This window comes from Saccopteryx leptura, chromosome X (assembly GCF_036850995.1).
Source record: "Saccopteryx leptura isolate mSacLep1 chromosome X, mSacLep1_pri_phased_curated, whole genome shotgun sequence".
Taxonomy (NCBI): domain Eukaryota; kingdom Metazoa; phylum Chordata; class Mammalia; order Chiroptera; family Emballonuridae; genus Saccopteryx; species Saccopteryx leptura.
Genome location: NC_089516.1, coordinates 101,460,301 through 101,484,045, shown reverse-complemented (window position 1 = coordinate 101,484,045; position 23,745 = coordinate 101,460,301). Strand labels below are relative to the sequence as shown.

At 39.5% G+C, this 23,745-nt stretch overlaps 1 protein-coding gene across 2 annotated transcripts in view; it reads right to left on the bottom strand.

The window, feature by feature from the left end:
* Positions 1-12,504, bottom strand: part of PAK3 (p21 (RAC1) activated kinase 3) — a 271,892-nt gene extending 259,388 nt beyond the window's left edge. For both annotated transcript variants that reach the window (XM_066356523.1, XM_066356530.1), the window contains exon 1: positions 12,337-12,504. The gene's annotated coding sequence lies outside the window, so the exon portion shown is untranslated. The remainder of the gene's footprint in view (positions 1-12,336) is intronic.
* Between the last annotated feature and the right edge of the window lie 11,241 nt (positions 12,505-23,745).

Here is a 23,745-nt window from a genome sequence, read left to right as displayed (position 1 = left end):
GGCACTCACACCTCTCCATAGAGCTTCATGCACTCAGATTACTAAAAAATAATACTAATAATAATATAAATAACTGCCATTTATTTAGCTCCAACTATGGAGCAGACCCTTGACATGTATTCTCTTTGATTCTGTACCATAACTTTATTAAATAGGTACAATTATTACTCTTTCCACATTACAGAGTTAAGGCTGTTAGGTGTTTAAGAAACTTCCCATGGTCCCTTAGCTAGTAGGAGATAAAGCACAGGTTTAAATTTAACTGAATGATTCCAGCTCCCTAGCCATTTAATCTTGCATTACCTTCTCTTTTTCTCTAACACAGCTCTTTTGCCAGATAAAACCTGAAGATAACCACAATAATATATCTTGAACCTTTTATTTTCAATGATCTGATTGCTCTAACATCTCCACGGAAAACGGTGAATCAGGATCATTACAGATGGGAGAGCTAAAGCCTACAGAAGTGAAGTGACTTATCTAGTATTAGACATGGAGCAGGTAACTAAGGCCTTATAAGACCTTGATGTCTACTCTAATGACTTGAATTGACACTAAAGAGGACAGACACTTCAGAAAATTCATGGAAGTCTTCATCTGAGGGTTCCAACTCCAAAGAGATTTTTAAAGAAATTATAGCCAATATGAGATACTTCCAGGAAAGAGCCAACAAAAAAAAAAACAAGTGTTCTTGTGTAGCAATGTTAAATTGATCCTAATTCCCCATTTGAAAGAGGACTGTAGTACAATCAAAGTGAAATGTTGGGCTCCTTCAAATGGGGCATTAGGTTAAGGCTTGAGGATGGACTTGGTCCCATGGGTATATTTTACAACTCTCTGTGCATGGATTTGTTGTACTCAGAAGTTTGAGTCATATCAATATAGTCCAAAGAGTCAGTACTGGAACATTCCAAATGTCCCTTGCTACATGCTGCAAGTATGTTAATGAGAATCAGAGAAGAAGGACTTGGGTGAGCTGGAAACAATGAATCTGAGCCAACAAGACTGTAGTTTACCTATTCTGGGCCTTTACCCTGGCTATCTCCCTCCATGCAGTCACACCTTAGCTGATAACATTCAGGAGGTCACTCTCAAGCTCTGGTAATCTATATCCTTGGCACCAGGTTCCTGATGGGATTAGAGGGGAAAATAATAAGTATGCACTATACCTCCATGATCTACAAAACTAACAATAAAGCTTATTTTACTCATTGCAATATTACAAGTTTACTCAGTTATCAATTTTCAAGAATCAAAACCATTCTCTTAGCCTCACCCTTACAATGATACATAATAGCCCTGGAAACATTATTCTGCCATTAAAACAAAGTCCTGGGGTTTGAAGTTACTCAGACTCTTCACACCTCCCAAAAATCTGTTGCTTCATATATTCACCCTTGGTATAACACAGCCTTATCACCATGGAGAACCCTTAACAGCACAATATTCTGCTTAATCATTCAGAACATGGACCAGACAGACACACCCACTTTGCTATTCACCAGCTGAATGAACATGTACAAGTTGCACAGCTGTTCTGAGTCTCTGTTTCCTCCTTTGTAACATGAGAATACTAACTGTAGCTACGTTAAGAGTTGTAGAAGGGATTAGATGAGATAATATATGCCCAGAAAGTGGTATACTGCTAGTGCTCGACTTACGACCACGATTGGTTCTGACACACCGGTCGTACCCTGATTTGGTCGTAAGTTGAGTAGGCTATACGTACAGTACTGTGAAATGATGTTATAAAAATTTTAAGTCATATTTTATCATAATTTTCTTTCATTATTGTTATATATCATAATTTTCTTTGTTCATTTTATGCCATTTGTATAATCTCTATATCATTTTATTTCTTATTTTTACATTCATCAGGTTTAAGTAAAACACTGCATTACCAGTACAACTGGTTTAATATTTGCAAAACATACAAAATTACAAAATACAGGTGCATACAAAAATACAAAATACAGGTGTAAAAAATACCATAGGAAACATTTTCCCAATTGCAAAACATATCAAAATATATAAACATGTATAAAATATTTTATTGGCCAGCACTGTCATACACCCAGCTAGGCAACGCTTGTGCTGCCAGATGCAGAGCAGTCGTGGCTAGCGATTGTGGTCGTAAAGTCAAATGGTCATAAGTCGATCAATACCTATGCTCCCTGGCAAACAGCTCAATAAATGGCAGCCATATTTATATATAAAAGACTTGCTGTCTCAGAAACTTTACTTTGGAGAAAAATTTTCTTGCCTTCAATTTCCTTTGTAATGAAGTAAAGGACTTAAGGCTAAGACATAAGAAAATAAATGTAGCAAAGGGGTGAACAATGATGCTGACTCCTCTCCTTTAGGCATTTAGGGGGCAGAACAGTATTGAGAAAGTGACTATGGCCAAAGGAAAATAAATCAGTGACATAACAAAGGGAGGGGCTGATGAGTGCAAAGAAGGTTTTTAAAGTGTGGTGGTGGTAGGGAGAGTTTGGGGCATAAAAAGCTGGAGTGTCGAAATACCATAAAACAAGAAAGGTTTCTGCAGCATGGTGCATTTAATGTAGGAAAGAGAGAATAAAGTTTAAAAAGTGAAAAGAGACATAGAAAATTCAAATGGGTTCAAAGAAGAGCTTGGGCAGAAAGGGTGAGAGTTCTGGACACCACTTTGTCCTTTCTCCAAAACACTTCTACTGAAGATTGCATGTAAAGGGCCTGAAAGATACACGTTATTGAACAACTGGTCAGTTTGTTCATCCAGACCTACTCTTACTAAAATAACATTCTGATCTCTACTCACCTCTGTATAAACCAGCCTCCCAAATGCAGTCTCATATCATAGGTTTCTAAGCCAGAGCTACGTGGAGTCCTGAACTTTACCACTTTGGAAAACAGTTTCATTCCCTCAGGCTAGAAAGCTCAGGAGATCTTGCCTCCTGAAAGTTACTGTAGGAGGGGTGTATGGCCTTCTATGAATCATATAAGGAATGGATTACAAATAGATTTCTTGGGCTCACTATTGCAGTCTCAGATTCAGCTGGTTGATGTGGCTACTCAAACGTATTTTTAAAAGTGACCCCAAGTAATTCTGTTACAAAATGAGCTTGACTTTGGAAACAAATATACTTTGATGGAATGGAAAGCACTGTAATCTAATCTTCTTCTAACTCTGTCTTAATTCTATATGTGAGGAATCTTGGGCTCAAAGACATTTAAGCACTTGTTCAAGTCACACAGCTAATTAGTAACAAAACCAGAACTGGAACTCAGGTCTTCTGCCTCTGAATTCACTGTAAGTTCCATTTACCAAATCTCTGCTTCTTAATGAGATTTTTCTTTCTAGTTTAAATATGGAGACAGATGTCCCTTCCTACTTCTAATCAGAGTTAAAAAGCAATGCTACCTTCACAAAATAATTCATTGGAAAACCAAACATGACAACCCCCAGTTGTATTAAAAGTTTTTCTTTTTAGAAACATAGTTTGAAAAAGAAAAGATAATATGGCCTTTCCCTTTATGACCATGCATAAGGAGAAATGTATCATATAATTCATGTATAGGACCATATTGTGGTTATAATGTTTCAGTTTTAAATTATTCAGCATTAAAGAAGAGACACCCGAGCTTTAAGATGACATATTCATTAGTTTAACAACCAAAGTCTTTTTTTTTCAAGGAAGCAAAGATTAATAATTATATTATCTTATCATCAGGTACTTGGTGAACTACCTTCATTCTAGTCTAAACTTTTAAAAGAAAACAAAAAACAAATAGTAGGTAGGCTCTAAAGCAATTTGCCAAATCCCAAGATTGTGAGGTAAATAAAAAAACCACAAATTATCATTGTCAATAGTTCACATAATCCAAATTATTCCTCTGGAGACAACCCACACATCTTCTGATAGCTTATAGGCATCCCAGGGGTGTGTAAGTACCACAAAATGAGCTTTGTAACAGGGCTGTGTAAGTACCACACTAGATAAAGTGAACAACGTGTAAGTACAAAGGGCATTCTGAAATCTATCAAATTAGGAAGCTACACTTTTAAAGCCACTTATATCCATTCCTAGGGGAGAGAAGTTGCCAAAATTTTAGCTAGCAAGTGCTGAGGTAAGGGGCTATGTCAGCAGCCTTTTCCAGAAATGTCCAACTTTCAGAGTATTTTTCCTTTCTTGATCCGTCTTTTCCATCTGTAAAATGAATAACAGCTGTCACCACTCTCGTGCTCCCCCTCCACTGCGTTGCAACCCCAAGGGATTTTAAGGTTACTGCTGGCTCTCCTCAGACAAAGGTAGTTCTTAAGCCACATAAACTTCCATCTTCTCTTAATCTATAAACTCCCCCCTTGACCTAAAGCAAACACCAAATTGCCCTTCACCATATCTAGATGTTGGCAGAATAGAGATACAAGAAGGTCAGGCAGAGTGAGGGGAAGAGCTACAGCTACCTGTACCTGTTTGGCACTATTCCCTTTCCAGAGGATGACATCACTGTTGATTTGTTAACAATAGCTTCTCATGGGAGGGCCTTAACTCATCCTTTTTACAGGAAGCCAAGTTGATAGAAGCTGACTTCTACTCAACACTCACCTTCTGGAAAATTCTGAAAAAAATTTAGCAGATCTCACAGAAAAGATGCAGCAAGAGCTTTTTCTCACTTATCTTACATGGTAGATCTCTAGTTAGTTTATCATTGTTTGCTACTGCCAGCAGAAATGACCCTAAATGGCCATTCATTTCACAGTAGATTTAGAGGGACTTGATGTTGGAAAATGCTTTAAACACAATTCTAGTTGGAAATGAATTTTAAAAAAAAAACATGTTTGCTTAAATAATTGAAGGTGAAGCATGTATTAAATGTGCTTCATGTGCAGCTAGGGATTTCTGTTCCAAGCCTTTGTGGTGCCAAATATTAATTCCTGCCTAGCACTTTATTTAAGAAGCAAAACCTGAAGACATCAAGAAGAGTAGTAGAGGGTATTTCTGTATACTATGGTTGGAGTATGAGTTAATAAAAACACATTAGAGAGCAATTTGGCAATATCAAGAAAAAGAAACTGAACAAATTCAATGCTAGAAATTTATCTTAAAGAAATAATTAGCCAAATGCATATTATATAGTCCAAGAATATTTACTGTAGCATTGAGTGGTCATTAAGGCATAAAGTGACAATAATGATTTTCAAATATTTCACATATTTCTATACAATGAATGACACTAAAATCAAAGTTAACAGATAAACAATAAACTGCTTAATTTTTGCAACAGACATAAAAGTTGTATAGTTACTATCTGAAATACACAAAGACATTCCAATTATCAAAACAAGAAAGAACAACTCAATAGAAAAACAAGCAAAGAATATGAAGTGGCAACACAGAGGAAGAAATACAGATGGCCAATAAATATACAAAAAGATGTTCAACCTCACCAGTACTCAAGAAATGCAAATAAAAATATTTTTTAGCCCTGGCCGGTTGGCTCAGTGGTAGAGTGTCGGCCTGGCGTGCAGGAGTCCTGGGTTCGATTCCCGGCCAGGGCACACAGGAGAAGCGCCCATCTGCTTCTCCACCCCTCCTCCTCTCCTTCCTCTCTGTCTCTCTCTTCCCCTCCCGCAGCCAAGGCTCCACTGGAGCAAAGTTTGCCCGGGCGCTGAGGATGGCTCTGTGGCCTCTGATTCAGGGGCTAGAATGGCTCTGATTGCGGCAGAGTGACGCCCAAAGATGGGCAGAGCATCGCCCCCTGGTGGGCATGCCGGGTGGATCCCAGTCGGGCGCATGTGGGAGTCTGTCTGACTGCCTCCCCGTTTCCAGCTTCGGAAAAATACAAAAATAAATAAATAAATTCAGCTATCATCATAAAATATTGAAAAGATCAATAATATCTAAAATTGGTGAGGAAGAGCATGGTGAAATAGCCCTTGTTGGTGGGAACGTAAGTTGCTTCAGACTTCTTATAGAGCTCTATTAAAATCAAAGATGAACAAACCAAACTCTGAATCATCAATTTAGTTACTGTGAATTTATAGTACACAAACACTTGCGACAGTATGCACCAATGCATATAAAAGAGGGCATGCTGCAACAATACTTAATAATTTTAATAATTAGAAATAATGTAAATATTGATCATTAACAGTTGGACTAAAGAAAGTATGTCATAGTTGTGTAAGAGCACTATGCAACTTTTTTTTTTCAAATGAAATAACTAGATGTATACTGGCAGGAAAGACCTCCTGACATATAGTTCAATGAAAAGCATGGTGTAGAAGAGTGTGTGGAGCATTGGTCACTTCTTTTATTATTTATGAATATATGAATATTAATATTCATAAATAATTTTAGTATTATATTTATTATTTAGTATTATTTATTCATAGAATCATTTTAATATGCACAAAATGATACATACTAAACTGTGAACATAGTGGAGGACCAGTGGCAGAGAGTCTAGAAACATTATACTTCATATTTCTATTTTTACAAGCATAAGCATATATTATTTTGATCATAAAAAATGTTTTAAACAAGAAGTGAGGCAAACTGTGCCATTCCCCTAAAATGCCCAGTTCCCACTCCCAGCCTCAAAAAATGTCCTCTTCAAGGACATGGTGTTCCAGCATCTAAGACAGTTTCTAATGCCCAAAGCCATGAGCTGTTGCTATGTAGAGCTTGAACTAGGGGAAGGAATGCTGGAAAGAAGTGGTAGTGTTGTTGCACTCTTTTAGAAGAGTTGCAGTTCATACAATTATGGTATGATTGACACCTCTCTAGAATGACCTTTCTCTCCCATCTATCCATATCTCCCACCATTCTTTCTGCCATGTGTTATTTCCCCTCATCTTTTACATAAGCTTGGGAGAAGGGAATATGACTAGTTCATTTCCATTCTTTTTCTGTTTTCACCTGTAGTCCAGGATTCAATTCCACTCTTTTATCCCCAAAATATTCTACCCTATCTCCTCCTCTCCCAGTCTATTTGACACAGGGTTCATCCCAGTATTTCTAATTTCCAACAAGTTAAGGTTGATGATCCCAGCTCTGGGACCCTTAGAAAGCATCTACAAGTGACCATAGGCTGTGTACCAACAAGAGTAAGCAGAGTTGGAGCCTTACATGGCCTTGAAATTATATGCACATGTTAGTGGGTGAGTCCTTTTGGAAGTGTATCAGTAGCTTTCTTCAGACTTTCAAGAAGTACCTTATTCCACAAAAAAGTTAATAACCACCAAAGTAGAAGTACTAGGATGATTGATTTACCCACTGAGTATCTAGCCAGAACACCCAGACCTCAGGTTCCCAGCTGGCTGCTTGGCTTGGTGACTCATAAAACAACTTACCAAGAAGAATGAAGGAAAATGGAAGGGGAAGCATGGTCCTGTACAGCTCTACTAGAAACCTGTCCATCTGATCAAGCTGCCACAAAGAATCCACAAAACTCAGGTTTTGGACATGTCCTCCAAGTCCCACTAAATGAGTGAATCTGTACTCCCCTGAGCTACACAAGAAGATAGTTAGGTCTAGTAAAAAGAGCATTAGGAGGCAGCAGATAACAGCAAGTGATAGTTTTAACCTTTAGGATGACTTCTGTTCCGTCATGTGATTGCTGTGTGACCTTATGCAACTCACTTCACTCCCTCATTTTCCTCCTCCAAACACAGTTTGCACTGGATAAACTGCAAAGGACACTTTCAGTTCTACCATCCTATGAATCTTCCCTACTTGACAGGAATTTCTACTAAACTCTTCAGAACAGAGAATGACTTCACTCACAAACTTAAAGTCATACCATTTTCTCTGTGTCTAACTTAAATCTTTCCTACTTCAACTGAAGCATGCTACTTTCATGTAGAGAATAGCTAGCCCATGTACAGAGCAGTGTAGAGCTAGTAACTCTAATGCCTGCAGATCAATTTCTACCCTAAACCTAGTTTGCAATGATTATTCTCAAGGACTCCACTCTTTTTTCAAGGCACCTTGCAAAGGATAAAGTTTGAATGAATTAATTGAGAGTCACAGGAAGTAGAAAGGGTCATTAGTCACATGAGTTCATTTTCTTTGCCTTTAAATTTCCTTAAAGATGACCATGCCTTCCTACTGGCAAAATGAGCCCTACAAGTGTCAATAAACCTTATCTGCAAACGAGCTCCAGCTCAAATAGGGCTTTGGTGCCACTGGAGATGTAACCTGTAGCAACTAGCTTCCAATATGGTCTTTTAGAACTTTTTTTCTGCAAGAAAATGGCTCTGAAGAATAAAAGTAACATTTAAACTCAACTTAATTTCCACTTCCAGGGTTCTCTGGTCAGCAGAGTGTATTCAGATTGATGAGATTTTTCTTCAGGCTATACTGATGATACCTTTGGGCCAGGAAATTAAAGGCCATGCTGAAATTTCCAGTGTGTGAAAAGAAGAAAGGCCAGAGATCTGAATCACCTAAGGTTGAATAAGGATAGGTCTTTCCAGTCAAAGCAGAGTAGAGAACTGAGGCAGTCTGCCCAAGAATGCAGTAGAAAAACAGGATTTAAGCCTGAATTATTGGAATAATCGCCTTAGTTCTTTACTTCCCTTTCATAATAACTTCAAGTTTTTATAAAGCCTTTCTTTTAAAGAGCTCAAAATACTTGCAGAGATATTATCTTAGTTGTCATCACACCATCACAATCGGTAAGTGTAATGATTATTATCAACCTGTTTTACACGTGGGAGAAGGAAATCCTAGAGGAGTGAATGAAGCAAGTGATCCAGTGTACCCAGCAAGAAACCAACAGCCTCTGAACTGAGCGGGAAATTCTTTTGCCAATCATTGTCTAAAGAAATTTCTTCTCAACACCAGTCCAACCAAATGATTGCTGAAACACCAGGTTCTGTGGGGAAAACTGCATGTTATTCTCCTAGAGAGTTGCTATATACATTAGCATAGTAAAGCCTTTTAGAAGCTCTGCATTAAATAAACCTGTTTCTGTTAAAGCAAGAATCTCCTAAATTAAACTTGACCACAAAACTCTCAAACACTCTGTGTGTGTGTGTGTGTGTGTGTGTGTGTGTGTGTGTGTGTGTGTGTGTGTGTGTGTGTAATACACTCGAGCATTTTATGGAACTAGTCTTCTTTGGAACCCACATTAAGAAAAATACTGGTCTTTCCACTAGACTGATCTGAGTATTGACATAGCAGACAGATCATTTCTACTCCAGCCCAAGCTATGGGAATGTTTTTTAGAAATATTGCCTTGATACTTTATGGTATTGACAGACCATAAACAAAGGACCTTGGTGTGCCCAAAGGACCCCAGGCCATCATTTCCTCTGTAGTAGGGAATTGGCTAAACTAGGGAGGAAATCAATGAAAGCTCACCTAATTCTGCTGAATTCCTTTAAAATAGAACCCCGAGCTATTTTTGGTTTTTATTTAAGAGAGGGGAGTCTCAGGATGGTGGTCTAAGCCCTCAGAGCTATGCTGTTAACTAGCATAATTTTGTGCCCACTAGGCACTTCCTGTAGAAATCATGCATCTCTTGAGAGGTTCATTTCCGGTGCCACCCATCAGCCCACGTAATCAGCACACACAAAAAACAAAACAACAAAAGAGGAGACCTGGAATGTGTCCTTGTTCTTGCTTAACTGCATGAGTATTATACTTCTCATCATATATCCATTTCAAAACTAATATACAACACAGAATCTTGTGTCATTATTAATTACCAGTGATACTACTAAAAGTACTTAAAATTTAAAATCCCTGAAGACTCTGTGCTGGTTCATTTGTATTTTATATACAATTCTAATGATAAAGTATGACATAATAGATTTAATATTTATTACTGTTGTTTCATGTTTTATTACAGAATTTATTAAACATCCCCAACATGAGGGAAAGTAACTCTATTAAAATTAGTAACTTGTGCAAAATGTAATACAGGTAGGTATATCTTTCTTTGGTACACCATCCATTTGGCTATGTGAAAAAGTCTATGTAAATGTAATTTGGGTAAAAATTTCACTGTAAAAGCCAGATGGGCACTGTTATTTAAGTTGATCTGATTATAAATCCTTTTCTAAAGTAACAAACGCTGCAATTTGCATACTATCCATCTATTTCATTTGCCTTGTAAATTCATACTTACACATACCATATTTGCTTAAAGCAAAACACACTGATATTAAAAAATGAACTAAACATTTCTTTTTCATTTTTATAATACTTTTATTTACTGGTTTTAGAGAGAGGAAAGAGAGAAAAAAGGTGGGAGAAGGAACAGGAAATATCAGCTCATAGTTGGTTCTCACATGTGCCTAGATCCTGCATGGCTGGGGTTTCAAACCAGCAACCTCAGTGTTGCAGGTAAAATGCTTTATTCACTGCACCACCAGAGGTCAGCTAGACATTTCTTAAGATGGGGATGTGTTCTGATCTTTATCAATCTGCAATACTGGCTCCTTTTATTTTTTAATTGAATTTATTGCAGCATCATTAGTTAATAAAATTACAAAATTATATAGGTACCAGGTGTACAATTCTATAATACATCATCTATATATTGCATTTTATGTTCACCTCAAGTTAAGTCTCCTTCCATCACCATTTATCCCCACACACACATCCCCTCCTCTACCTCCTCCCACCCAATACGGCTCTGTTTGAATTCACCATTAAGCAGGAACTAACCTAGTCCAGGTAGATTCATTCTGCGTTGGCTAAGAAAATGACAGTAACACTTCTGAGGACCCCCTGCAGTCTTCTTTAATTATGACTCCTCTGCCTTTAGACATGCTGTTCCTTCAGCTTAACAGCCTGGTGAATGAATCCTCAAGACTCATTCAAATGCCTCCTCTTTAGTGAATCCTTTCTTGATCACACATCCCACCTCCAGCCAGGCATGCTTCCTCTGTGATCTTTCACAGTACCCTGCCTGTCCCTGTCACACTCTACTATAATTATCTGTTTACACACTCTATCTTGCCTACCATACTGTGCACTCCCTGAGAGCTGAGATGATGTTTTATTCATTTCCATACTTCCAATACTTAACATTACTATGAGTACTTAGCAGGTGTTTAATAAATGTCAGTTGTTTGAATGATCGCTATCCTCAACTGTATTTTTGGATCCCCAAAAGCTATGCTTTATTAAAACCACAAATAAAAATGTCAAAGAGAAGGTTTAGCAGTTTTGTCCATTTTTATTGAGCTTTTTTTTTTCTCTGATTAAAAAAAAAATAATGGCTATTCCAATTCACACTTTGTGGATCAAGGAAAAATACTCTAATCCAAATTCACAACTAATATAAAGCTGCATTTAGTACGTTCTTTTTTCTTCAAACATACATCTCTATATCATCTTAATATTGTTGAAGTAAAGAAGAAATGAGTATCCACTCGTTAAAGGGGTAGCGGTAGTTACTGCAGGGATCACTGTAAGAGATGTGGGTGCTCATTGGCGAAGAGGCAGAAACCTGCTAAGAAAGTTGGGCATCTTTGGGGGAACAATAACGATGTCCATTAAGACTTGGTCAACCTAGCTAGACATTTCCACATCCACAATATCTTAAGCAAGAGCCCTAGCTTGGGGAGGGGGTGTCCATCACTTTGAAACCCTCATTACCCTTCCAATGTGGGCAGAACAGGTTGGACCTGATCCACCTGCATATTACTGCAATCTGGCTTGGCATGGGATGATACCCAAGGGCATGTAATGCCAGGAGTAGCCCAGCCCCAAGGCGTGCGCGCGAACACATACACACACATACACACATCACTCACACTCACTGAATCCCACAAAAAACCCGCACTATCTCCGTGGCACACACCACTGCATTCTTCTGTGCCCTGTGACAAACAGGGAGTGCCCTCTCACATGCTCTCACTTCCTTAGCCTGCCCAGCCCACACCCCACACCACCGGCAGACTGCAGCCTAGCGTGGAACTGGAAGCTGCTGAGGACTGGTTTTTGTTGTATGTAACAAAGCCCCATGCACGCAGGTGCCCGGCTGAATCAACTCCATCCATCTCTCCCCGCCCCCATCATAAGATCCAAGAACAAGAGAAAGCTCAGCTCTGAGAAGTATATGCAGGAGGTGGGGGAGCGCAAAGAAAGAGAGCTTTGGGGTGGGCGGGGAGCAGGAGTCCCGGCAGCTTGGGTGTTCTCTCGCCTTGAAGCGAGAGGGACTGCGTACTGGCAAAGGGATCCAGTGCCTTTTCACCCCATCGTACCCCATCTATTCATGGAAAAAGACCCAAAACTGAAAATAATCTACCCTTCCGTCTGCCCCGTGCCCTCCCAGTGGCTTTTGGAGCCCTGGCGCTCCAACAGCCCGCAACAAAGCGCCCTCCACACAGACCTGTTCCAGTCTCTTCCTGGCGAGAGGGAGCGGGAGCCGGAGCCGGTGCTGAGGGTTCTGCCCTTCGCCACGGAGCAGGAGGAGCCGGGGCTGGGAGGAGGAGCAGGAACTAGGGGAAGGAGGACGAGAGGGGATAGGAGACACCGCAGCAGCGGCAGCGGTGGCGGTAGGAGGAGGAGAAGGATGAGGACAGGGAGGAGGAGGAGGTTGCTTCTGTAGCAGCTGCTGAGGATGCTCTGGCGCGAGGCAGGGCTGGGTGAACGGGGCGTGGGCTCACGTGCGCCCCAAGGCCCGGGGATGCGCGCGCGTCTGGGTGTGTGAGAGCCTCTGGGTGTATTTTGAGTATGATTATCCCAATTCCGACCTAGACTGGAACTTGTGGTTCCTGCAGCCAGGCGGAAGTAAAACCCTTTCAGTCTCCCAAGCTTGACTGTGCCTGTATGGGGATGGGGGTTGTGGGTAAGGGAGCGAGGGCGGGGAAAGGGGTTCAGTACCAAATTTCCAGACCTGCCATTAACGTCCACGCCCCTTACTTCAGTCTTCTTTCTGGGCACTGGTAGCTTGCATTCGCACACATCTCTAGAAAGCCTATAGCCAAGGAAAATAGAAAAAGACTAAGAACAGTCATTATTACCATCACATTGTTTTTGCGTGAGCGCTTACACTGTGCTGAGCACTGCCTGGACTACCCGTAAGGCAATTTCTGTTCTAAGTTGGGATTGACTTTCACGAGTTGAGGTACCCATAGCTTCACACAGGATCCACAGCCTACCTTTTCTTCTGTCTCTCATTCTATTGCAATAACTCCATTCTTATAACCAATGGGGCATACAATCAATTCCCTACATTTTAGTTTGGTCACCCAACCAGCATTATCGATGTCCTCAGTTTCACTGGTGTCAAGGGGTCTCTTAATCAACATACCACTCCCCCTCTAGAATTGGAGTACTGTTTAGCTGGGAATAAGACTGGTTTCTTAGAAGTCAGAGAGTTGAAGATCATCATGGATCCAGCCGGAAATCCAGTTTGGATCTGTACTGCTTAAGCTAAGATAAGGTAAAACAACTGTGAGAATGACAATTTTTCCCTGAGTCAATCCTTAGTGAATCCCTTGCTTAGAGTCCTGCTGAAAGTCTCCTTTTCTCTGGTGACCTTTGGAGGTGACCTTTAACTTCATCTTGCCTAATGGTTTATATCTGTAGAACACTTTGGGATTTACAAAGCACTTCTTAATAATGAGATCCCTACCTTATTATCTCTGTGAATTAGGCAAGGAAAATATCATCATTTGTACTTTATAGATAAAGAAACAAATCTAGTATGATTTAATGGATTTGTGTAATATTACAGGCTAATAAGTGGCAGATCCAAAATTGGGACACAGGTCTTCAGATTTTCAAGTCAACGTTCCTTTTTTAAACTGCAGCTTGGAAAGAAATTATAAATTCATCCATTGAATGCCATGTTTGAGTTAAGTGGTTTAGTGCTTTTGCTAAGTTGAAATTGTTAACTAAAAATGAGATTAAAAAAAAAAAACAACCTTAGGTATACACATTTAGGTACAACTCACACATTAGTAGGCAAAAAGACATAGACTTTTAGGCCTCAGTCTCCAATTATTCTTTGATTCTGCTGGCAACTACTGCAAGAATAATATGAAATAAAGGTATAGAATGGAAAATAAGAAGAGGAATTTGAATTTCCTGAGCTGATAATTGTGTGAGTGTTTTCCCCACGAGCTAGGTCTTTGTCCTCTAAGTCATGAGAATTAATCATTGTTTGCCACCAAGGGAGGAAACCTCTCTCCCACTAAGCAGCTTGGGTAGTCCCGAGTGTGCAGATGGATACCGAACAAAAAGGACAGGCTAGTGCAGAGTGCTAAAGCTCCACTCCGGAGCCAAAAAGCACTAGCTGGAATATCTTTTTTTTTTTTTTTTTTTTTTTCTGAAGTTGGAAACGGGAGGCAGTCAGACAGACTCCCGCATGCGCCCAACCGGGACCCACCTGGCATGCCCATCAGGGGGCGATGCTCTGCCCATCTGGGGTGTCGCTCTGTTGTGACCAGAGCCATTCTAGTGCCTGAGGCAGAGGCCATGGAGCCATCCTCAGTGCCCCGGCCAACTTTGCTCCAATGGAGCCTTGGCTGTGGAAGGGGAAGAGAGAAACAGAGAGGAAGGAGAGGGGGAGGGGTGGAGAAGCAGATGGGCGCTTCTCCTGTGTGCCCTGGCTGGGAATCGAACCCAGGACTCTTGCACGCCAGGCCGACGCTCTACCACTGAGCCAAGCGGCCACGGCCTAGCTGGAGTATCTTGGAGAACAACTCAATACCAATGACCTACCTATGAAATCAGTAGAAAAGTGAAATAATGAAATGAAGTGATACAAGTGCCTGAGACATAGCAAGGCTCAATAAATGATAGGTTTTATTAGAGAAAAGAAAAGGAACAACTTCATTTATAGGTATTTCACCATTAAAGTCAGATTTTCTTTATTACTAATAGTACCTCAACATTGAGGGAATGCAGAGGAAAAGATTGCTTTTTCTCCCCCCAGGAGAGGCAAGATTAAGTTCTGGTGATAAGAGATAGGCTTGATCAACAAAGACAGATGAGGCAGTCTTTGCAACTACTGATTACCAACATGGAACTGAGAAGAAAACATGATCGGAACAGAATGAAACAAAGAGGTAGGAAATTTTGACCCAGATTCTTGATACTTATGGTTATTGTGATAGATGTATATGCCTGTTAATAATTTTATAACTATGTACATGGTTTATTCAAGAGTATTTTGGCTCTTCCAATAAAGTTCTTGTTTTTCAAAACAAAGAACTCCATTCAAAATCTTTCAGAAATACCTGAATCGGACGTTCAGCCAGGGACTCCCTGTACTGATTTGGTACCAAATAGAGACTATTCTTATTTCAGCCTTGCGAAGCACAGAGAGGTTGAGTCATAACAATGCTCAGAGCCAAGCTGCAAAAAACATGTGAAGGAGGTGAAATCTGTCCCTTACACCCTTCCAGTCTCTCTGCGCTGCACCCTTTCCTTCCCACCTCCAAGCTCTGACTATCAATATCCTTGATTTTTTTATCCACACAAAAGTAACCCCATTTATTCACTGAAATGAAGTGCTGTTACATGTTTATTTTCTCAAAGAGAAGATTAGCAGGAGGAGACAGTGCTAATCCCAATGAAATGGATCACTAATGGTAGGTTTTTCAGCATTGTGGGTGATAAAAATAGCTTGGTTGCCCTCAGATCATTTAGATATAAGACTCTTCATGAATAAAATTGAAACTTGGGAATTTTAATTCACTTTATAACAGAAAGCCAGAACAGCAAGAAGCAGTGTTTATTATCTTCAGTACAACCCCTGTGTTTCACAGGTGATTAAACCAAGACTCAGAAAGATTAAATGACTTTCCTAGGAACAAATAGCTCCCAATAAAGAGAGCCACAATGTGAATTCCAGACACAAGCTCCTTACACTACACTGTGCTACTCCATCAGCCAAGAAAACTGAGAGTAATCGTTTATGTTGGGGCTTAAGAAAGCTACCCCAAAATATGCCAAAGTGACATACTGATTATTTTGAATTAAAGTTACTTAAGAAACAGCCAGTACAATATATATATACTGACTCTGGCCTTTTTCCCTCTAAGAAAGCAGGAAATAAAATTCCCACATGAAAATATTCTCCTTTCTTGTACCAGGATGAGAGCAAACATCCATATCACCAAAGTTAGGGAATTCAAGGCTGAGAAAATTGTGTAAACAAACTATTACTTTTTCATTAGGTTGCTACCCAGAACACAAACTTCAATAATTGAACAATGTTGTTCAATCTTCAACAATATTTTTTTTGTCCAAAAATGTTATATAAATAGCCTGCCTCAGTCATTTTGAGGGTCTCGTATCTATGAGACCTCCATACATATGTAATTAATTTTTATTTTCACCTATTAATCGATCTCATGTCAATTTTATTCTTCCCTCGAAGATCTCTGTTGTGGGTGTTGATAGTCCTATTTTCTGCTGCTTTGTTTAATATATAGTGTTTCCTTTATTCCTCCTACCTCAATGCCCCATTCATATTTCAGGCTGGGACCTACTCCTAATTTAGAGCTCTCTTTTCCCCTTTTGCCAACTTCTGTTATGAATCTACCTTTGCCACCCAGCTTAGTGTATCCCAAGGTTCTTTTTACCAAGCCACAGTCACAGAGCTCCAGGGAAAAGCAACCTGGTCTCATCTCTCCAGGCAGAGGAGAACAGAAGCTCCATCTCCACACATGCTGCAGATGGCTTTTCCAGTCTACCTGAATCATTACCAGCTAGAAGCAGCGGTCATTGGGACTTGGACGTGAGCTGCAAAATATAGAATTGTGACAACAATTCCAATGCCATGCGGACTTTTCCTGGATGTGTACTTTTCCTGGATCCTGCTCCTTAGGACAGCTCCTAACAGACTGAACTGGGGTTGGCTTGCATTTAGCAGGGACTTGGCATGGTGATGGGGCCAACTTGGACTTGGTGAACATGTTAAGGCCACTACTCTTTTATGGATTCTTGCTGTATTGGCCAAGAGTTTGCTTAAAGGCTTTAATCACTGTAAAAAAAATAGAAGACTGGATAAAGAAGATGTGGCACATATACACCATGGTATACTATTCAGCCATAAGAAATGATGACATCGGATCACTTACAACAAAATGGTGGGATCTTCATAACATTATACGGAGTGAAATAAGTAAATCAGAAAAAAAACAAGAACTGCAGGATTCCACACATTGATGGGACATAAAAACAAGACTAAGCCCTGGCCAGTTGGCTCAGCGGTAGAGTGTCGGCCTGGCGTGCGGGGGACCCGGGTTCAATTCCCGGCCAGGGCACATAGGAGAAGTGCCCATTTGCTTCTCCACCCCCCCCCTTCCTCTCTGTCTCTCTCTTCCCCTCCCACAGCCAAGGCTCCATTGGAGCAAAGATGGCCCGGGCGCTGGGGATGGCTCCTTGGCCTCTGCCCCAGGCGCTAGAGTGGCTCTGGTCGCGGCAAAGCGACACCCCGGAGGGGCAGAGCATCGCCCCCTGGTGGGCAGAGCTTTGCCCCTGGTGGGTGTGCCGGGTGGATCCCGGTCGGGCGCATGCGGGAGTCTGTCTGGCTGTCTCTCCCCGTTTCCAGCTTCAGAAAAATACAAAAAAAAAAAAACAAGACTAAGAGACATGGACAAGAGTGTGGTGGTTACAGGGGGCGGGGAGAGGGAAGGAGGGAGTGGGGGAGGGACACAAAGAAAACTAGATAGAAGGTGACGGAGGGCAATCTGACTCTGGGTGATGGGTATGCAACATAATTGAATGACAATATAACCTGGACATGTTTTCTTTGAATATATGTACCCTGATTTATTGATGTCACCCCATTAAAATTAATAAAAATTTATTTTTTAAAGAAAGAGGTGGAATAATACTCCATTGTATGCATATTCCACTTATTCATTGATGAATATTTTGTTGTTTTTTTAACATTCTGCTAATATTAATAATGCTGCAATGAACATGGGAGTACAAATATCTTTTTAAGATGCTTCAAAAGTTTCGTCTAACTACCCAGAAGTGAGATTGCTTAATTTTTCTAAGGAAACTTCATACTGTTTTTTATAGCAACTGCACGATTTGCATTCCTACCAACAGTGTACAAGGGTTTCAATTTCTCCATATTGTAACTAACATTTGTTATATTTTGTTTTGTTTTGTTTTTTTATGTTGTTTTAATAATAGCCATCCTAACAGGTCTCATATGATATCTTACTGTGGTTTTGATTTGCATTTATCTTAGAATTAGTGAAGTTGAGCATCTTTTTAAGTACTTGTTGGTTTTGTCTTCTTTTAGAAAATGTCTAGCCTGACCTGTGGTGGTGCAGTGGATAAAGCATCGACTTGGAACGCTGAGGTTTTTGTTGTGAAGCCCTGGGCTTGCCTGGTCAAGGCACATATAGGAGTTTATGCTTCTTGTTCCTCCCCTCCTTCTCTCTTTATCTCTCTCTCTCTCCTCTCTAAAATTAATAAATAAAATATTTTAAAAATATTTTTTAAAGAAAATCTCTATTCAAGTTTTTTGCTGATGTTTAAATCAGATTATATGGTTTTGTTTTTGTGATTGAGTTGTATCAGTTTCTTATATATATTGAATATTAAAACATTATATATATATTGATTGCAAATATTTTCTTATTCCATAAGTTGCCTCTAAACTCCATTGTGCTTTTTAAATTAATTTAACATTTTAATTAATTATAAAATTAATAATTAATTACAATTTTAATTATAAAATTAATAATTAATTAAAACTTTTATTAATTAGCTGCTCAGAAGCTTTTTAATTTGATAGTTTTGTAGTTCCACTTGTCAATTTTTGCTTTTGTTGCCTCTGATTTTGGTGCCATATAAAAAATACTTATTTTCCAAAACCAATGTCCAGGAGTTTTTCCTTATGTTTTCTTTTAGAAGTTTTATGGTTTCAGGCTTCACATTTAAGTCCCAGATTGATTTGGAGTTAATTTTTGTGAATGGTGTCAGGTAAAGGTCCAGTTTTATTCTTCACAATGTGGATATCCAGTTTTTCTCAATATCATTTATTGAAGAAACTATTGTTTCCCCATTATGTGTTCTTGGTGCCTTTGTCAAAGATTAGCTGACTGTATATGCATGGGTTTATTTCTGGGACCTCTGTTCTGTTTCATTAGTCTAGGTGTCTCTTTTTATGCCACTGTCATACTCTTCCATTACTATAGCTTTGAAATATAGTTTGAAATCAGGACATGTGATGCCTTCAACTTTATCCTTCTTTCTCAAGGTTGCTTTTGCTATTTGAGGTCTCTTGTGGTTCCATAAAATTTTAGGATGTTGAACACTGCAGGCTCACTTGTACCCCATAGGGTTATGAGGATGATACTGTGTGAATTCTGAGGATGTATCACAAAAGGTGATTTCCATTTCTATTTTACTTGCTGGAACAGGTACTCTCTGGGCCCCAAGCTATCGTGTAAGAAGTTACATCACCCTGAAGACTCTGGACACTGAAGAAGCCATTCATGTGGACAGGCCACATGCTAGCACTTTGGTTGGCATGTCTAGTCTTTGAGTTTTCCCATCCCAGGTCCCAAGCATATGAGTGAATTAAGACTTTAGATGATACCATCTCCTGGTCATTAAACCACCTCAGTCTTCAAGTTTTCCCAGCAGAGGTGCCAACATCGTGGAGCAGAAAAATCTTTCCTCATTGTATATTTCCTGACCCACTGGTTCTGTGACCATAAAATCAGGGTTATTTTAAGCTGCTAAATTGGGCAGTCATTTAAAACAGTATATTTGAAATACTTAATACTTCTATTTTTTTATAAACCTATTCCTTGTTTATGATCATAATACTATTTTGGTTGTAGTGAATACTCTTACCAAGAAGCCATCACAATTGTCATCATCACATTGTTATTATGGGAGTGAGCCTTGGAGCCAGACAATAATTATTTGAATGTCTGCTCTCTCTTTTATTAGCAGTAATCTTGGATGTACCAATTCACCTTCTTAAGCCTAGTTTCCTCATCTGTAAAGTGCAGATAATAGGCCTTATTCATAAAATTGCATACATTAATATATATATATATATAAAGTATTATTTATTATATGCTTCAGTTTTATATAAGTAGTATATAAACATATTCTCATTGTAAAAAAATGGAAAAATATATACAGCACATGCACAAAAATCTGTATGCAAATACTTATAGCAGCATTAATCATGACAAGCAAAAAGTGAAAACCCAAATGCCAATCAACTGATGAATGGATAAACAAAAAAGTGGTATATCGCTACAATGGACTGTTGTTTGGCAATACATTGATTTGACATACTGATACATGGATGAACTTTGAAAAAATTATCCTAAGTGAAAGAAGCAATAAGGAACCACACATTGTATGATTTAATTTATCTTAAACGTCCCAAATAACCAAACTCATTGAGACAGAAAGTGGTTATCTAGGGCTGGATGTGGCAGTGTGGTTGACAGGAAATGGGGAGAGACAGCTAATGGATAAAGAGGTTTTGATACTTTTTTTTTAAGAGAATGAAAATGGTCCAAAATAGTTGTGAATATACTAAAAAACATTGAATTGAACATTTAAATTGTGTTAACTGGATTGTATGTAAACTATATCTCAATAAAGCTGTTATTAAAATGTAAAACATAAAATAAACATACCCTTGACCATCTTCTGTCCCACCTTCCCTTCCTCTTTGTTGGAAGTCTGGTATACGTTACTCTAGATCATTTACATAAGTGTTCATGCATATGTATAAATATATAAGTATATGGTTTTACTTTGTTTTAGGATAACACTGCATATTTGTTCTGCAACTTTATTTACTGATGTAGGGCAGGATTCTTATCATGGCAGGGCACATAGCTGTAACTTATTCATTTTAACTGCAGGATTATAGCTCAGTGTAATGTGGATAATGGATGAATCATAGTTTATTAACCATTCTTCAATTGTTGGACATTTAGATAATGTTCAATATTTTGCTAATATAAGCAATACTTCAGTAACATCTGTATATGCCTCTTTGTACACATGGAAATATATTTTTCTATATAAAAATACAGTATTTATAAAGGACTTGCTGTGTTGAAGAATAAAGTGCATTTAAAATCTTTTATTCTGTCAAATTGACCTTCCTATGGGCTATATAAAATTACATAACAATGAACAGCTTACACAGTTATACATTTCTCCTCAACAATGGTATATTTTTTAATCAATTTGTTTATTTTCTTATTTTTGAGATTTGGGGTATTTTTATATATTCTGGACACAACTAAATTCTCAAATATGTACCTTGCAAATATTTCTCCCATTATTCTTTTAAGAATGTTTTTTGAAAAACAGAAGTCTTAAATATTGATGAAGATTAATTTATCAATTTCTATTATGGACCATGCCTTTTTCAGTTTTCGGAAGCTCTTTACTATTATCAGATATTATGTTTATATATTCTAGATCTTTGTAGTCTTCATTTTTTATTTTTATTTTTTTCAATTACTGTTTACATTCAAAATTATTTTGTATTTCTTTAAAAAGTACAGTACGATTTTTCCCAAGATGGTGATGGAGTAGGCAGACGTACCAACTTCCAACTCCCAGAACCAAAGTGGATTACAACTTAATTTTAAGAACCACCATCTGGAAAAACCAACTTTGTACTAAGCTAAGGACTTTTCAACCAAGGAACACTGAAGAAGCCACATTGAGAATGGTAGGAAACACAAAAATGCAGAGAGGGCTGCCCAGCTCCCCGGAGCAAATGGCAGCCTGGAGAGACTCACGGAGCATGAAGAGAGCTTTTCAGAGAGGGGAGGGTCCTGGGCCCCAGGAACAGAGCCCCAGCCTACTGACCCAGAGCCTAGAAAAGGCATATGGACAGTATTTAGCAGTGAAACAAGTCAGGATACTGTTTGTTAGAAAGAGACAGATTTCTCAGACCCAGGAATCTTGACTGCACAGAAAATCTCTTTTACAACCACTCACCCAGGGCTCTGGGGGACAGGAAAGAGGAGAGGACCAAAGAAACAGGAAGAGAGTGTAATCTAGGAGGCACAGGGAGAAACACTTTGAGGGACAGCCACCCTAACCCTTGGGCTGAGTCAGTCTCCAAATCTGAAGTGAATATTTCCCCTAGAACCAGCAATACCAACAAAGGGAAGCAGGACACCAGCCAAACAAGCTCTCCTGCAGCACTCAGAGCAGACTCACTTAGAAGGAGGGAGTGTTCAGGACTACAGTATGGAGTGTTAGAGTCTGAGCTGCAGCACCTCCACCCACACTGCTGAGGGCTTGCCGGAAGATGGGCGGTGGTGGGACACCAAAGCATGGTTCTGTTAGAAGGGGCAGAAGCCAGGCCAGTCACAACTGAGGCCCAGTGTGAGCTCAGTCTAGCCTGGGAGGGGTGGAGGAGAACACATGAAAGCAGTCTGGCCCAGCTATGGGCCCGTCTGCAACCCCGCCTGCACAGAAAAGGTGAAAGCCCGGGAAAAGGCAGAGACCCACTACTGAGCAAGGACACACAGGTGCACAGCCTCACCTGGCCCGCGGAGCCAAGGCTTGTGGCCAACACATGAGCTGGCTCTGCCCACAGGGGCAGGATGAAAGCCTGGGAAAAGGCAGAGATCCACAGATGAGCAAAGGTGCTAACCCCTGCCCTCTGCCGAGGCTGTGGCAGTGGTGTGAAGGACGAGGCCGGCAGAGGCTTGTAGACACTGGCACGTGAACATAGCCCCTCCCATGGAAGAGAGGCGGAAACTGCAGTGACAGCCACAGAGTTCCAGCACTGGCAACAACATACCCGAACACCTGAGGCAGTGGCAAAGGGGGTGGTGGGCCTGCAGATAGACCACAACTAGGGAACACAGCAGCCACATCCATTGGATTCTAGTGGCTAAAACCTTCTTATACACAGAAAAACTGGGAAGGCAGAGAAATGCAACCCAAATGAATCAAGAGAAAACCCCAGAAAAGGACCTGAATGAATCATATATAACCAAATTACCAGATGCAGAGTTTAAAACAATGATTGTTAGGATATTCACAGATCTTAGAAAAACAATAGATAGTCATTATGATCACCTAAATAAAGAGATAACAAATATAAAAAAGGACATTGAAATAATAAAAAAGAATCAGTCAGAAATGAAAAATACAATATCAGAAATGAAGACAACAATGGAAGGAATTAAAGGCAGGATGGATGAAGCTGAAGATTGAATCAGTGAGTTAGTGGACAAGATAAACGAAGGAATGGAAGCAGAGCAGAAAAAAGAAAAGAGATTCAAAAAGTCTGAGGAAACTCTAAGGGAGCTCTGTGGAACAAGAACAGAAATAACATTCGCATCATAGGGGTTCCTGAAGAAGAAGAGAAAGAACAAGTTCAAGAAGCACAGAGAACTCTACTAAAAACAAACCCAAAGAAATCTACACCAAGATACATCATGATTAAAATACCAAAGCTAAGTGATAAAGAGAAAATATTAAAAGCTGCTAGAGAAAAAAAGGCTATCACTTACAAAGGAGCCCCCATAAGGATGACTTCCAACTTCTCAAAAGAAACACTTGAGGCCAGAAGGGAATGGCAAGAAATATTCAAAGTAATGCAGAACAAGAGCCTACAACCAAGACTACTTTATCTAGCAAGGCTATCATTTAAAATTGAAAGAGAAATAAAAAGCTTTCCAGACCAAAAAAAAAAAAAAAAAAAAATCAAGGAATTCACAACAACCAAACCAATGCTGCAAGAAATGCAAAGGGGCTTGTTGTAAACATATCAAAGGGGAAAAAAATACAGCAAAAAAAGGAATAC